The following is a 14537-nucleotide window of genomic DNA, read 5'->3' on the forward strand; positions in this document are numbered from 1 at the left end:
AATGTGTAGACCTGTGATTGGACTTGATGGCTGCCATATAAAAGGGCCTTACCCTGGTCAACTGTTATCAGCAGTGGCAGTTGATCCCAACAATGGTTGGTGGCCTATTGCTTGGGCCATAGTGGAGAAGGAAGCTACAATACAGTGGAAATGGTTCTTACAACTTCTCCAAGCAGATCTGGAAATAGATAATCAGTGTCACTACACTTTCATCTCTGATCAACAAAAGGTATGGATCTTATTATCCAACATTTGATGTGAGACTTGTGGCTGCTTGAACCAATAATTCATTTGTTTTTGTGCAGGGATTGGACAGAGCATTATCCGAGGTGCTACCCAACTCTGAGCATAGATATTGTGTGCAGCATATGTATCAAAATTTCAAGAAGAAACATCCTGGAAAGGCACTTAAAGGGATGCTGTGGGCGATAGCTAGGAGCAGCACAATTGAGATGTACAAGAAAGCTGTTGAGGACTTGAAAGAGTATGACAATGAAGCATACAAGTGGGTGGAGAAGGCTCCTCATCCGATGCATTGGTGTAAGGCTTACTTTTCTCCTCACACTAAATGTGACATGATTGTCAATAATCTGTGCGAATCTTTCAATTCACATATACTAGAGGCCAGGGATAAACCAATTATATCTTGCTTGGAGAATATTAGAGAACTGATGATGGAAAGAATTCAAAAAAGAAAGGCTGCCATGACTAGATATCCACACTCAACTGGTCCTCTGATTAGAAAAATTGTTGAGGACAGAATTGAAGAATCTTTCCAGTGGTTCCCACAGTTCAATGGGATTGATGGTTATCAGGTAAAGGGTCCAAGAAATTCCCAGTTTGCTGTGAATTTGAGAATGAAGAGTTGCACTTGTCGAATCTGGGAATTATCTGGTTTACCTTGTACCCATGCCATTACAGCAATAAAGCAAACTGAGGATGATCCACATGAAATGATTGTGGAATATTACTACAAGAGCTTATTTTTACAGATTTATAATAATGTCTTACAACCCATCAGCAGCCAAGTACTGTGGCCTGAGTCCAGCATGCTTCAACTTGATCCTCCAATTCCCACTGTCCAGCCTGGGAGGCCAAAAAAGGCAAGGAGAAGAGATGAGACAGAAGGGAAGAACCATGGAAGAAAACTTAGAAAAAATGTCACTATGCATTGCAGAAAATGTGGTAAAACAGGGCACAATGCTGCAACATGCAAAGAGGTGACTGAGCACCAACAATCTGGCCAGCCAAAGAAGAAAAAACATGTGAGTATACATACAGTTCAATGTATTTCAAATGTCATATAGTATACATACATATAGTCTCTAATCAACTGGCATTTGTATAAGGTTTCTAGAAGAAAACAGCAAGCAAAAGTAGTCCAGTCACAAGGTATAGAGACCCAAGGGCTACAGCAACAGGAAACTCCATTAGCTAGCCAACCAAGCCAACCAATCGCATCTGCAACTCAGCAATCAGATCTAATGTCCCAACACCCAACTCCACCACTTCAACAGCCAATACCAGTAGTTCAGCAACCAGATCCAGCAGCTACAAGTTCTAGATCTGGCATGAAATTCAACAGAAATGGTAAACGGCCCTTGACTGATGCTGACAAAGGGATGATTAATGCTAATTATGCCTACTTGGGAAAGGAACCACCCTTCAAGGTTGGTAGGTGGAGAGGTAGAAGAGGTGCAAATGCTGGTAGATCTAGATCTAGATCTACAAGAGGCAGAAGTGCAGGTGCAAGTTAGATGGAATTGGATACAGTTTTAGATGTGATCCGAGATGTTGATGATGGTGACTGATATGTACATAAGTCTTTTGACTTATAATAGTTTATTTAAGTTGATGGGATCCACTTCATGTTGATAGTGGACGGCTTTTGTTTTGTTATGGTGGATGCCTTTTGTTTTTCATCCACTATCTTTTTGCTTATTCAACAGAAAGCTGTGTATTTTTGCAAATTGGAAACTTTTCTAGTTGGTTTTATCTAATGGAAATGGTCCTTTTGTCTTAATTTTCTGTGTTATAATGCCGCATTCATCAGAAACTACAAAAAACTTGCATCCATTCATTCAGTAAAAAGTAACACAATTACAGTAGGGATTCCATTACATAAGAAAGCAAACCAATGAAAAAATCACTACAAAATACAACATGGGAATCTTTGGTCTGCTATTGCTACGGACACTACCACCAAAAGCTGTCTCCACTCAACCTTACTACTCTCATTTCATCACAATCACCCAACAACATTAACTATCCCTTGATGGCCAACATATGGTCACTCTTAATAACAGTCTTCAGATAGCAGCAAAAACAATACAGCAATAGAAATGCCCATGTACCGAGAAGAGCTCTTTTGAGATAGTGCTCTCTGGTCTTGTACTTTTTCACTTCACCCTCCAATTTTGCAACTTTAAGTTCCAATTTTTGAGCTTTATTTTCCCATCTTCTTGCTGAAGTTTCTAATTCCTCCATATTACTTTCCATTCTATTCATTCTTCGCAGCAAACCAGGAATCACTTGAGTTGATTTTTCGCACATTGTTGGATCATACCATTCCCAAAAACCACATCCCTCATCCTGCAATTTACATTTTCCAAGACTAAATCCTCTTGTTATAACATTTCCATTACAAATCTAACATCTTACCTCTCTAAGATCTTACCTCTCCTAAAGTGCAGACCACAAATCTTCTTGCTGGGTTCCAATTTGTCCATGAGGTCTTCACCATTGCTGTTAATCCGCAGGAGCATCTAGGTATGGGTTTAGGAGAGCGTCTCGACATTCTTTGGCTTCTTCAATTTCTGACACAGGATTTAGGGCTGGAAATTGAGTCCCAATTGTTTCCTCCACAAGACCAGACACTTCAGTTTGTTTGATTGGCTTGTTTCTACCGCTCTTTTTTTCTTTTCAGTTGATGTATTAATGTAAGGGAACGGTCAGTGGATTGACGGACAAAATTGCCCCTGTGGTTTGCCGCGTGTAATGCTAATTTCAGAAATTAACAGCCATTACCGACGAAATGGGCACGGGTGGACTGATTAAGTTGTTTAGTGGTCAATAATTGACAAAAAATAGTTCGATGGTCAAAACATGATGTTGAGAAAAGTTTAATGGCCGCCCAAGTTTTTTGCCCTAAATAGAAATGTATGGTACTGACTCATCATGCAATTCTTGGAGCATAGATGATAAAGGATTGTCATAGACTTTTATAGTCTTTCCTGCTTCCTTTTCCTGCTCAAGAGAAAATATAGGGTTAGTATGTATTTTAGTATACATCAATGAACTTTCTGGTTCTTGAACAGCTTCCTTTTCCTTTCTTTTTCACCCTTCTTCCTTTCTCTTTCTTCATCCTTTTGTTTTTGCTTATTCTTACGATATTCTCGTAATACTTTAACAATATCAAAAGCAGGAGGAGTCTGCTCTTGTTGACTAGGAAAGAAGACAGAAGGATTTGGTGTAGCTACACCACCAAAGTAAAAAGGAGTAGGCCAATTTTTGATAGAAGTAGTATCAAATCCTGGACTTACCTTGGGTGCGGTTGGTTCAAATAGTCAAACATCAAATTTAGGGACCTCACCTGTAGTTTTGAGAGTTTCAATTTGATTTTTAATAAAGCGAGTTTTCTTTTCCTGATTCAAAACAAAGTTAGCTAAAGATGAAGAATGTGAAAGCAATTCATATTTCAAATTTTCTAGCGTTTTTTCAAGAACTTCAATCATATGAGATACCTAAGAGTTTTGAGTTTTAACAGCAGTATCAACATGATCAATTTTCCCTTTTACCTCAGTCACATTCTTATGGATGGAATTAAGAGCAGTATTCTGAACTAAGGAGTTTTCAGTTTGCCAATTCATAATTTCTTCAATAGGACTGGATCTAACAGTTTCTCTTGTTGGGAGAACTGTAGGATGAGCATTCTAAACTATTGGCACATGTCTAGAACCATTTTTGATAAAAGGTTCTAGTTTGGGGAAATCTTCTTCATTAAACATGAAAACTTGTTGAAGTGATTCCTCAGGTTTTTGGTACAGGCATCTTGATGGCTGTACGGATTAAATGGGTTTTTGAACTGGTTTCCATATTTCTTTTCTTTTTGATTTCATTTTTCAAGATAGCCAAACACTTCTGATGGTATGGATGGAGTTTCTGCTTGGGAGTCTGTGATTCCTTGGAAATCTAAGATGACGGAATTTGATATCCGTCAAAGTCACTTCTTTTTGACATGAAGTTGTCAGTATTAAGGTCTTGTGGTTCAAGATCTGATTTACAGAGTCTTTTCTCACATGACTTTGTCTTTTTCTTCTCTTTTGAAAGTAATGGATAATTATCACTAAAATGATGTTCCCACCAACAGTCATCACACTTAGTACATACATAAAAATAAATATGTCCAAAAATAAGATTCTGAAAATGATATACTAGTTCACTTTCCTTAGTGAAATGAGCAATAATATCTTGGGCAAAATCTTTTTCTCAGTTTTCATCATATCTTTCAAGAACTATTTCTTTTTCAGTTGGTGTCTCCATGTAAACCTGTGCAAGCATCATAGTAGGATAAGATTTTTTTTTTTTAATTTGGCTTTAAATGGAAATGATTAAAAGTAATTGAAATTCTCCCTTCTTGTGTCTGAGAGATTTTTGAGTTTCAAAACTCAATAGGTTCATTTGCTTGAGAATGCAGGGACTCATAATCAGTAATCCAATTATCTGGCAATAATTGAATTAATTCTGATTTTAAAATTTGTCTTGGCATATGGGTGCAAGAGACTGAATTCTTCTAATTAATACGAATAAAAAGAGCATCTTCTTCACCAGGAATTGTGAGATCCAGAGTATGATTTTGGACACGATAAACCATTTGATAGTGGAGGATTGCAACAATAGCATCTGTCACTTAGTCTGCTCTTATGATTTGTACCTGGACAGAGACATGAAAATTGGGTAAAAGAGTCACAAAAATAATTCCAACATTTAGAGTAGTTTCTACGATTGCTATACAAGTATGCTGGTATTTTGTGAATCTGGTGTCAAGCAAGGCTATGCGAGCCACCATTGGTAGCCCCTTTCTACCATGAAAGGATAAAGAGAATCTAATTGTACCAAAGTGAATATGAGTAAATCCCTATTGCTTCCATTGAGAAAAAAATTTTGGAGGAATATAGAGTGTAATGAACTGTTCTTTTTAGTAGCAAGGATAGGATGTTGATCCACTTTTGAAACCTGAATATATTCTTTTACGCCCTTGAAATGGTGCTTGATCAAAGATTTGATAGTCCTGATAGGTGAGAATTGTTTGTTTATCAAATGCAGTATATGAATTAATAACAGACAAAGAGATAAGATTAACCAACTCTAGTTCAACGACACTTCATACAAATAATCTAATTTATTACTATTAGTTCTATTTAATACAAGTTCACTGGAAGTAGAAGCACTCATTTTAGAAGTAGAAGAACTCATATTTTTAATTTATTAAAATCTTTCTCACTATTTATCTTATAAATACGATACTATGTAAGATATATATATACACGCCTTCTAACTATCTGGTATGATTTAATATGCAAATAATCTAGTAAATTAAAAATTTTTAACTCAAATAGTCTAATATAATCTATACATTCTTGCTTATTATAATATTCAAACATAAAATATGGAGAATCTCTACAAATATCATTAAAGACATAATTATACCAATCTCCTGAATATGGATCAAAGTGATGCCATAAACCTAATAAAAAGTATAGAAAGAAATTTTAAGAATAAAATTTTTTCTTTATATTTGACTCTGATACCAAATTCAGATAGCCAACTCTAAATTTTGAAAGTATTCTCAAACACAACAGCTTCTCTTTTTTGGGCTTTCAAAAGTTCAAGGGAATTTTATCACAAGATCAGAGTGATTACTTTCATAAGGATCTCGGCCTTTCTAAAGAGAAAATAAGAAGTTTAAGCTGCCATAACCTTGAGAAATTGCTAGAAATTTTATTGGGTTTTCTCAATCTTTTCTTCGATGATCTTCCTAAATGGTAAGAGTCATCTATTTATACAAACTAAAGTGATCTTTCAGATACTTGACCTTTCAGAAATCATATAGTAAAATGACTCTCGGTGAAAGGTAATAGACAACCTTCCAAGGACTCAAAAAATAAACAACCTTTCAGAAAAATAAAAGACAAATGACCCTTTAGAAAAGTAAAGGTTACAGACAACCTTTATTGTTGGAACCTATTATTGTCTAACTATTCCAAATCCACTGGTAGTCTTCATCAGGGGTATCCGAGGAAGTGGTATCAGGATCAGTGATGTACAACTCAATATGATACTCATGTGCTTCTCGATTTTTCCTTTTATTCAACTGTTTTTTTTTTCTTCTGATCTTGTTTATGAACATAAAAAGATGAATATGGTCCAGCTTCTTATTGGCTTGTCTCATATGGATCCTGAAAATCTTGCATTACAGTGTTATGCATTTTATCTTGATATTGTTTCTTGGCCATTTTAACTTTAGTCCAATGAAGATGACTAGTTTCTTAGTTCCATGAACCATAATGTCTTTTGGCCAAATCTCAGGTGAAATGTATCTATTTTTCTAAAATATATATCTGTGAACTTCCTCATATTCATATTCAAGATCTAAAATAGTATGAGACATTTCTTTATAAATGACCACACTTAGAAGGGACTGAAACTGGTTGTTTATCAGATGACAAGCTCTATGAAAATGAAAAATAACACATTTTGGATTGGTTGAAAATAATTTAAACCAAAATGTTAATGGTCGAAACCATTACAGGAAAACTTGGATGCTTAGATTTAATGGTTGATTGAAGAATGGACTCTAAAATTCCATTAAATATGATATTAATGGTATAGACATCAAAAATACTATAACAGTGGTTTTGAAAAATTATAAGGGTTGGCTATGCATATTTGACAGAATGGATATTGGCTAATTGCTTTGAATATTGCAAAAAAAAAAAAAAAAAGTCGAAACAATGTTGCTCTGACAATATGGCAGTATAAAACTATACCTACCAGGTTGAGTCAGCCCGGTAGGCAAAAAAATTCTTTTTTTTTTAAAGGTTTGGCTGCCGGACTGACTTGCCCGGCAGCCACTCAATCAGTCCGGTAGCCACTGAAAATTTGTTAAGAAAAGCTGCAGGCCGTCAGACAGCCTGCAGCTTAACTTTTTTTTTTTCTAAAAACTTGCAGCTTGTTTTTTTAAAAAATAAAAATAAAAACTTATGCTATCGGGCTTCAAGCCCGGTTGCCTTTGCGGTTAATTCTTTTTTTTTTTTTAAGTTCAAACGTAAGAAAAAGGTCAAGATAAATTTGCTAAATCAATTATTTTTATCCCTAAAAAAAGTTTTTAGATAAAAAAATCTCATTCAATTTACAAGAAGATGCATTTCCCAAATGTTTGCAAAATAATCGTTGAAATTATTATGTATAAGATTTGGTTTTATATTTTTTATAAAATCTACAAAAAATTAATATTTACTTAAATAAAATATACAAATAAATTATTATTTGGCAGTGGGTTGTTATAAGAATAAAGGTAAAAATAAATATAATAATGAGTAGTTAAGTATAAAAGTAATTTTTAATGTAAACTATAATTTTATAAATATAAAATTATTGTGCAATATAAAAATGAAAAGGCAAACAATAGAAAAGAAGAAAATTTTGATAATGTGAAATGGTGAAATGATGAAATTTAAAAGTAATGATACTCGTTCAAATAATAGAAGTTTAAAATAATGCTAAATAGCATATTGAAATGTGAAAACTCAAAGATCTCATGTTCAGAATTCATGCACAATAAATGCACATGCAAATTATAGATTAGACACAAAATTATATCAACAATTTATTTTATCCAAACACATATTGAAATCCTTGAATTAGATCGTTCAAGTCAATTAAGAGTCTGGCTAATAGATCTTCATGGCACAAAATGGTAGACTCTGTTGCTTTTGTTATCAGAAAATATGACAAATAAATAATTTGATAATTTACACAATAAAGATACATCAAATAAATTGATCCTCATACGACAAGATCAGCCAAAGCAAAACTTGCATTATTCCATCCGGGGAAAAAAAAGAAACGAAAAGGAAAGGAGCAAGTGAACCCCATTGACCAAAAAGAGATTCCCTTGCAGCTTTTTGGGCTAATGGTGCAGGCGAACCCCAATTAAAGCCTACAAAAGTTTTTAATTAAAAAAAAAGAAATTTAAGTTGGCTGCTGGCCTGCAATTTAAAAAAAAATTAAGTTGCAGGCTGTCAGCCAACTAAATATTGTTAAGTACTTTTAAGTACTATTATATTTATTTTTACCGTTATTTTTATAACAACCCACTGCCAAATAATATTTTATTTGTATATTTTATTTAAATATATATCAATTTTCTATATATTTTATAAAAAAATATAAAACCAAATCTTATACATAATAATTTCAACGATTATTTTTCAAACATTTAGGAAATGCATCTTCTTGTAAATTGAATGAGATTTTTTTTTTATCTAAAAACTTTTTTTAGAGATAAAAATAATTGATTTAGCAAATTTATCTTAGCCTTTTTCTTATGTTTAAACTTAAAAAAAAATTAACTACAAAGGCAACCAGGCTTCAAGGCCGATAGCATAAGTTTTTAATTTTTTTAAAAAAAAGAGTAAGCTACAAGCTCGGCAGCCTGCATGTTTTAAAAAAAAAGGGTTAAGCTGCAGGCTGTCTGACAGCCTACAGCTTTTCTTAACAAATTTTCAGTGGCTGCCGGGCAAGTTAGCCCTGCAGCCAAACCTTTAAAAAAAAAAAAAAAAGGAATTCTCGTCTACCAGGTTGAGTCAGCCTGGTAGGCATAGTTTTATACTGTCAAATTGTCAGAACAACATTGTTCCAATTATTTTTTTTGGCAATAATCAGAGCAATTAGCCATGAATATTCAGGATTTGTACCAAAGAAATTTAAGATTGATCCGCCATATGAACTAAAGACTTCTAGTTCATACTGATTTCAAATTTTTTCAAGATCTTCTTTTCCAATAGATAAGGTATTTCATGAATATCTGGGAGTTCTAAACAGACAGGTGTAAACATGAAACAAGTTGATATTTCCTATGGGTGAGTGGAAAATTTTGGCTCAGTTGATTCTTTTCTCGAGAAGAAATCTGCTACAACATTTTTTTTCCCTTTAATGTTTTTATATCAAAGGAATATTGAAAAAATCAGGCTGGCCAACGGAGTAGTTGATGATGAGGGATGATTTTTTGTTTAAAGTGCAGCATCTTAGGAAGTGATCCCATATCTATTTCAACCAAGAAATGATGAGAAAGAAAGAGAATTTTTTAATTCCATTTCTTACTGTAAGTATCTCCTTGAAAGTGGAATGCTAATGTTGCTCTGAAGCTTTGAACTTTCCACTTGCAAATCCACATCAATGCCTTTGTCCCTGTTTATCTTCTTCAAGTAAGATTGCTCCCCAATATTTATCACTAGGATCAATCTGTAAGATCTTCTTTCCATCAGAGGGAATGTGTTAGGACCGGCCCAAGAATAGACAAACTAAAGTTAGCACAAATTAGGCGGTATAACCGACCATATAAAAATTAGACGGTAGACACCAACCATATAATAATTAGACGGTAAAACTGGCCATATAAAAGGGTTATGATAACCCAATAAAGACAAATAATAAAGCAAATAAAAAGACACAGAAGATTTACGTGGTTCGGTCAAATTGATCTACGTCTACGGGCGAGAGATGAGCAATATTTCTACTATGAAGAAGAAATACAAAAGCCGTAGGAAAGTGATTCCTAAGCCAATAAGGCACTTATACAAGGTTTAGGAAATTTTCTAAACACAAAACAAGAGAGTCTTAAATATTTGACTAAATGGGTTAGATGACTCAAGAAGCTAATAGCCCATATAACTCTCTTGAGTGGTGCAATCAATTCCTTCATAAGGCTCCCTTATTTATAGGAAACCAAAGGAATTCCTTCATAAGGCTCCCTTATTTATAGGAAACCAAAGAAAGAATTCCTTTGGCTTCTACCGATGTGAGACGAAGCACCAAAAGCATTTGGTCAACAAATGCGGCTTCAACAAATCTCCACCTTGATGAGTCCCCAACATCGAGAGATTATAAACTTGCTCCACCTTCTCCATATAAGCCCCAAATAGCCTTGGCCGAAGTCTCCGTTGCTACCTCACACAATACCTCATCGGAGAGATTTAAGATTATGCTGAATCTGGCCTTTTTATCCATATCGGCGAAATCCGCATCCTTTACATCTTCTGGCATTTTCTCAATTCCTTGAATTATCAAGTCAACTTCGTCTTGAACAAGAATGGCCTCCATCTTGAGCTGCCACATGCCGAAGTTGACATTTCTGTCGAATTTTTCGACAACCGTCTTTGTTATCGTCATTGTTGTCACAAAATCTATAACTTGAAGTTTGTCTCAAAAAACTGGTCAAAATATGCAAGTCTCGTGAGTGGGTCCCACAGGGTGAGCGGGCCCCACCCGATGAACGAACCCCACAAGGTGAGCGGGCCCCATTTGTTGAAGCCGCATTTGTTGACCAAATGCTTTTGGTGTTTCATCCCACATCGATAGAAGCCAAAGGAATTCTTCCTTTGGTTTCCTATAAATAAGGTGCCTTATAAAGGAATCGATTGCACCACTCAAGAGAATTATATGTAGGGGTGTATTCGAGTCGAGTCGAGCTCGAGTATAATATAATTATACTCGAGTATAATATAATTATACTCGAGCTCGATCGAATCGGAGAATCACAGCTCGAGCTCGATCGAGTCCTTAAAAAGCTCGAGCTCGACTCGATAAGGGTACTCACCCGTAATTTCTCAAAATTTATTTACCTATATTAGTAATTTTATATATAATTTTTTTTAATTTTTTTATGTGATACTCGATAGAGCTCGTTGAGCTCTCGAGTATTAAATTTCTGAGTTCGAGCTCGACTCGATAGCTCTAACGAGCAGCTTGAGATCGAGCTCGAGCTTCTGATCAAGTACATATCGAGCTCGAGTCCAGTAGATTGACTCAACTCCACCCCTAGTTATATGGGCTATTAGTTTCTTGAGTCATCTAACCCATTTAGTCAAATATTTAAAACTCTCTTGTTTTGTGTTTAGGAATATTTCCTAAACCTTGTATAAGTGCCTTATTGATTTATGAACCACTTTCCTATGGTTTTGAATTTCTTTTTCATAATAGAAATATTGCTCCTCCCTCACCCGTGGACGTAGATCAATTTGATCGAATCATGTAAATCTTCTGTGTCTTTTTATTTGCTTTATTATTTGTCTTTATTGGGTTGTCATAACCCTTTTATATGGTCGGTTTTACCGCCTAATTATTATATGATTGATGTCTACCGCCTAATCTTTATATGGTCGGTTATACCGCCTAATTTGTGTTAACTTTAGTTTGTCTATTCCTGGGCCGATCCTAACAGAATGTACAAGATTGGAAGACGAAAAAATTCTTTCTTAAGATTTTGGATTGATCGGGTTTGAGATGAACCCCATAGGATGGTTTTTTCTAAAGCATTTTAGTCAAGGGACTGATATGCTTGGCTGTCTTTGGAATGAATTCTCGGACATAATTAACAACTCTAAGAAACTGTTGAACTTGTATTTTTGACAAATCTTTTTTAGGAAAATTTGTAATTGATTGTCCAACATGCTGCTCAGTAGTACATTTTCCTTCAGAAATTTTCATTCCAAGAAATTGAATTTCTTGTTTTTCCAAAATCATTTTCTTTTTAGAAATCATGATACCATATTGTTTAACAATATTATGAAAATCATTACGCAATTGAATGTGTTCTTCCCAAGTGTTACTGAAAAGAAGAATGTCATCAATATACACCAATGCAATGTGAAGAATAGGCTGAAAAATTTTTATCATGGCCTTTTGAAAAAGTGAAGGTGCCGTCTTTAGGCCACAGGGCATCACTTTTCACTGGAAAAAGAAGATCTTAAAAGAATCCGAAACCAATATGAACTAAAAGTATTTAGTTCATATGACGGATCAATCTTAAGTTCCTTTGGTAAAAATCATGAATACCCATTCTGTCAAATTTTCATAGCCAACTCATGATTTTTCAAAACCACTATTATGGTATTTTTGGTGTCTATGCCATCAATATCATATTTTAATGAAATTTCAGAGTTCATTCTTCAATCAACCATTAAATCCAAACCTCCAAGTTTTCCTGCAATTGTTTCAACCATAAACATTTTGGTCTGGATTATTTTCAACCAACTCAAAATATGTTATTTTCCATTTTCATAGATCTTATCATCTGATAAACAACCAGTTTTAATCCCTTTCAAGTGTGGTCCATTTATAAAAAAATATCTCATACTATTTTAGACCTTAAATATGAATATGAAGAAATTCAGAGATATATATTCTAGGAAAACGATGCACTCCACCTGAGATTTGGCCAGGACATTATGGTCCTTGAAACTATGAAACTAGTCATCCTTATTGGACTAAAGTTAAAAAGACCAAGAAACAATATCAAGATAAAATGCATGACACTATAATGCAAGATTCTCAGGATCCATATGAGATAAGTCAAATAGAAGTTGGACCCTCTTCATCTTCTTATATTCATAAAACAAGATCAAAAGAAAAAAAAAACAATTGAATAAAACGAAAAATCGAGAAGCACATGAGTTGAGCTGTACAATATCACTGATCCTGACACCACTCCTTCGAATACCCCTGATGAAAACTACCAGTGGATTTGGGATGTTTAGACAATAATAGGTTCCAATAATAAGGGTTGTCTGTAACTTTATCCGTAACATTTACTTTTCTAAAAGGTCATTTGTCTTTTATTTTTCTGAAAGGTTGTTTGTCTTTTGAGTTCTTGAAAGGTTGTCTATTACTTTTCACCAATAGTAATTTTACTATTTGATTTCTAAAAGGTCAAGTGTCCAAAAGATCACTTTAATTTGTATAAATAGATGACTCTTACCATTTTGAAGGATCATCGAAGAAAAGATTGAGAAACCCAATAAAATTTCTAACAATTTCCCAAAGTTATGGCGGTTTAAACTTCTTATTTTCCCTTTAAGAAGACCGAGATCCTTATGAAGGTAATCACTCTGATCTTGTGATAAAAGTCCCTTAAACTTTTAAAAGTTCAAGAGAGAGAGGCTATTGTGTTCGAGAATACCTTTAAAGTTTAGAGTTGGCTACACTGAGTTTGATATCAGAGCCATACCTAAAAGGAAAATTTCTCATCCAAATTTTCATTCTTAAAATTTCTTTCTTTACTTTTTATGGGTTCATGGTACCACTTTGATCCATATTCAGGAAATTAATATAATTATGTCTTTAATGATGTTTGTAGAGATTCTCCATATTTTATGTTTGAATATTATAATAAACAAAAATGTATAGATTACATTAGACTACTTAAGTTAGAAAGTTTTAATTCACTAGATTATTTGCATCCTAAATCATACCAGATAGTTAGAAGACAGGTATATATATATGTTATGGTATCGTATTTATAAGATAAATGGTGAGAAAGATTTTAATAAATTAAAAATATGAGTTCTTTTACTTCTAAAATGAGTTATTCTACTTCTGGTAAACTTGTATTAAATAGAACTAATAGTAATAAATTAGATTATTTGTATGAAGTGTCTGTTGAATCAGAGATGGTTAATCCTACCTCTTTGTCTGTTATTAATCTATATACTGCATTTGGCAAACAACAATTCTCACCTATCAGGGCTATCAAATCCCTGATCAAACACTATCCCAAGAGTATAAAAGAATATATTTAGACTTCAAAAGTGAGTCAACATTCTATCCTTGTTACTAAGAAGGAATAGTTCATTACTCTCTAAATTCCTCCAGAATTTCCTTCTCAACGGAAACAACAAGGATTTACTCATATCCATTTTGGTGCAATTAGATTCTTTTTATCCTTTCATGGTAGAAAGGAGCTACCAATGGTGGCTCGCATAGCCTTGCTTGATACCAGATTCACAAAATACCAGCATACTTGTATAGCAATCGTAGAAACTACTCTAAATGTTGGAACTGTTTTTGTGACTCTTTTTCCCAATTTTAACATGTCTCTACCAGATCCCCATTTGCTTGATGCTCTTAAAGTCCAGGTACAAATCATAGGAGCAGGCCAGATGACAGATGCTATTGCTGCAACCCTCCACTATCAGATGGTTTATCGTGTCCAAAATCATATTCTACATCTCACAATTCCTGGTGGAGAAGATGCTCTTTTTAGCCGTATTAATGAGAAGAATTCAGCCTCTTACACCCTTATGCCAAGACAAATTTCAAAATCAGAATTAATTCAATTGTTACCAGACAATTGGATTACTGATTATGAGTCCCTGCATTCTCAAGCAAATGAACCTATTGAGTTTTGAAACTCAAAAATCTCTCAGACACAAGAAGGGAGAATTTCAATTACTTTCGATCATTCCCATTTAAAACCA

This window comes from Coffea arabica, chromosome 7c, assembly GCF_036785885.1.
Source record: "Coffea arabica cultivar ET-39 chromosome 7c, Coffea Arabica ET-39 HiFi, whole genome shotgun sequence".
Lineage (NCBI taxonomy): Eukaryota > Viridiplantae > Streptophyta > Magnoliopsida > Gentianales > Rubiaceae > Coffea > Coffea arabica.